Source organism: Nicotiana tabacum, chromosome 14, assembly GCF_000715075.1.
Source record: "Nicotiana tabacum cultivar K326 chromosome 14, ASM71507v2, whole genome shotgun sequence".
Classification (NCBI taxonomy): domain Eukaryota; kingdom Viridiplantae; phylum Streptophyta; class Magnoliopsida; order Solanales; family Solanaceae; genus Nicotiana; species Nicotiana tabacum.
The window spans coordinates 23,624,061-23,628,053 of record NC_134093.1 but is presented as its reverse complement, the minus strand read 5'-3'; positions in this window follow the sequence as shown (position 1 = coordinate 23,628,053).

Genomic DNA, 3,993 nt, shown 5'->3' with positions numbered 1-3,993 from the left:
GTGTGATTCGTATTTTTTGTGTTGTTAGATGTGATTTGAAGACTCAACTAAGTTCGTATGATGTATTACGACTTGTTGGTATATTTGGTTGAGGTCCTGAGGGGCTCGGGTGAGTTTCGGATGCCTAACGGATCATTTTTGGACTTGGCTTGATAACTGAAGTTCTGGTTTCTACAGGTTCTAGTTTCCTTCTACACGATCGCGTGAGAAAGTATGCGATCACGTAGGGTTAATTGGACAGCTGAAATTTTGTGCTATGTGATCGCGTGGGCGAGTCCGCGATCGCGTAGGTTAGGTAAGCTGTGTTATGCGAATGCGTGGCTAAGACCACGTTCGCGAAGAGGAAACGAGGCAGAACCTGGTCCACGCGCTTAATCCTTCGTGATCACGTGGATGAGTCTGCGATCGCGTAGGTCTGGGAATGTTGTGTTTCGCGATCGTGTGGTGTTATCCGCGATCGCATAAGCTTAATTCTAGGCAACCTTATTTTGTTCTTCGCGATCGCGTGCCTTTGGCAGCGATCGCATAGAAGAAAAAGCGTGGACAAAAAGTTTTAGTTCTGAAAATGGGACGTCGTCCATTTTTAACGATTTGGAGCTCGAATTGAGGTAATTTTTGGGAGATTTTTGTAGAAAACATCGGGGTAAGTGTTCTTAACTCAATCTTGGTTAGATTACCCGAATCCATCACTATTTTTAATAATTAATTGGTGATTTAAGTTGAAAAAATTTGAAAACCCTCTTGGATAGATTTGAGGATTTAAGGGTCGAATTGTTATCGGAATTTAGTCATTTTGGTATGGTTAGACTCGTGATTGAATGGATGTTCATATTCCGTAACTTTCGACGGATTCCGAGACGTGGGCCCCACAGGCAACTTTTGAGTTAATTTTGGATTTTTATTGAAAAATATAGTTTTTCTTATGGAATTGATTCTATAATTTTTGTTGACTGTGTCGAATTAATTATGACTAGATTTAAGTCGGTCGGAGTCGGAAAATCAAGAAAAAGGTATACTACTTGGTTAAATTGGAGCAAGTCGAGGTAAGTGACTTGTCTAACCTTGTGTGGGAGAAATTTTTCCTAGGATTGGTATTGATGTGATAATTGTAATGTGATGAAAGTCGTGTACACGAGGTGACGAGTATGTACACAGGTGAAATGTGAAGGTTTATGTTTTTAAATTGTGTAGATCACTGTTACATATTAATTAGATTATTTTATCTTGTTATATTCTTTATCATTGATCTGATTTATATATTTTAAATTTGCTTGAACCTCTCTTGCTAATTATTTTTACCTGTTTAGCTAAAACTTGGTTTCTTTTATTTTGTGCATTATTTGAAGGTTGAATTTCTTAAATTTAAATATTATTAAAAAATAAAGTATTTTACATTTAAAATTTTGATATTTAGACAAGGTATTAAATTTGTAAAATATTATTTTTGCTGAATATTTTGTGAGATTTTCGTACTCATTATGATGGAGCCGTGGACTCTTTATTATGGAAAAATATTATTGTTGATTTATTTTGGCAAGTTGAATTATTTGGGCATTTGAGGTGCAAATTATGATATATTGTGATATTGATATGCATGCGGTGGTATAAGATCCGAGTGTTGAAACGCATGCGGTGAGATAAGGGTGGCTTGATACGCATGGCTAGTAGGGAAACTACTAGAAGTCATGCAGTGTGATAAGGATGGCTAAAATACGGGATGCTATTTCGGAAAAAATATTTTCTTTAAAATAAATTGTGAAGGCTCTCGCGGTGATATAAGGAAATGAGATATTGTGAATTTATTTCTGATTTGGTACTACGAGGCGGTATCTTGAGAGTGCCCTTGTGGATATTGATTTATGGCCGCAGTTGCCTTTGATTATTGTTATGATTTTCTTAAAGTTGAAAAGAATTTTGTTTTGCTTCCACGAGGTATTAATTGCCATTATTTGGTGTAATTAAATGGTGACATACTACTTGATTCATTTCCATTGTCATTTTATCTTATTATATTGCTAAACATTTTACCATGTTATTATTTATTTTTCAGTAGGGCCTTACTTGACCTCGTCACTACTCTACCGAGATTAGGCTTGGCACTTACTGGGTACCGCTGTGGTGTACTCATACTACGCTTCTGCACATCTTTTTGTGCAGATCCAGGTACATCTTATCAGACCAGGCATCAATAACTAGCTGTACGAGGAGACTTCAAAGTATATCTGCCAGCGTCTGCAGACTCCGGAGTCCCCTTCTATCTTACTATATTGTATTCCTTATTTGCTTTAGACTCTGATGTATAGAGATATAGAGAATAAATTCTTAGAAGCTTGTGGCTTATTTTTACCGGATTTTAGGAGTTGAAAATATTTGAATTGTAGTTTATTTATTCCGGATATTTATTATTATTCCGCATTGATAGGGTTACCTAGTCTTGGAGACTAGGCGACATCACGACCTCCTACGGAGAGAATTTGGGATCGTGACACATTCTTATGGTTGTTATTTAAGGATTAGCCAATACTTATCTTATCTTAAAAATTTAAACTAAAAATCTTAATTTTAGAAGAAAAATTAAACTGCTAAACTGAAACTCAGGACACATTAACTAATTTTTAAATAACTGTACGCTTGGTATCATTTCTACTAGTGTTGTAAGCCCTTGAAACTCACGATGATCTTCCTTCGTTTTTTTTTTCTTCTTTCCACAAGAAGAAGAAAAGTGAAGGATTTTTTAAAATGAATTTTAGAATAAAGATATTATTTGCTCCCTCAAAGCATTTTCTGCTTATAGATATAGGGACAATGATCTTTAATTATTAATGGTGCAATGTTGTTTGGCCCATTTGGACCAAGAGCATGCCCAAAATTTAAACTATCTTCTACATTATTGAACAACTCTTATATTCATTGATTTTTGAAAGACAATTCACTAGCCAACATTAGAGCTGAAGTTAGAATAGATGGTTCTCTATCCGACTTGTCATTTATGTATTATTAGCCCAAACATGGCCTACTCTCCATCATGTTAAGTCTTTTCAAATATGGGTGAGATTGGTATAAACATAAAAAAATTTAATAAAATATGACTGTCGTATTCTACCTTGGTGAAATTTATTTGTTAGATCACTCCCAAGGCTGAATACATGTGGAAACACTTAAAGTTGATGCAATTTTTCATTTAAACACCTAAACTTAAGGGTGTTCCTATTGAGCACTTATATTATCCGAAACGTGTTTCAATTAGGCACTTCTATGACAATTAGCCAAACTTATAAAGTGTGTGCAATGAACTCGCTGCTGATGTGGCGAATGACAAAAAAAAAAAAAAGACATATATCATTTTGAGTTAAAAAAAAAAAAAACTATTTTAAAATCTATTTAGTAAACAAAATAAAATAACATTCTCAAAAAGAAAAGAAAAACTTTAATTTACACCCAATTAGAAAATGACACATTATTAACAAAACAAAAAACAAAAAAAGGACACATTAGTGTTCCGGAAATCATTGTTTGTGGTATTATTCACTATCTTCATGTGTGTTCTTGTTCTAGCCACGATTGTAATCCAAAATTTCAAGAGAAACTCCTCCAAGTTTGTTATAACTTCAGCTAAAAATTCCCCACGAAGACCCGAAGACAACCCCAATATTAATTTCTCAATTTTTCATCAAATCAAGTAACTCATTTTAAACCTTCAAGTTTTTAAAACCCCCATTAATAGTGGTTTTGACTTCAAATAAAAAATACGGTCTCACTTCGGCTTCAATCAACTGGGACGATTGTTGGTTCAAACTTTCGAGCTAAATTAATGGTGGAGGCACAATAATGGTGGAAGTGACGGTGGAGAGAAAGAAGAAGAAGAAAAATGAAGAAAGAAATAAAAAGGAAAAAAAGAAGATAAAATCTGTGTTTGGGCTCTTCACGCGCCTATATTGGGTGAAACTCACTTTATGTGTCAACTCAATAAGAAGTGTCTAAGTGGAACAAGTT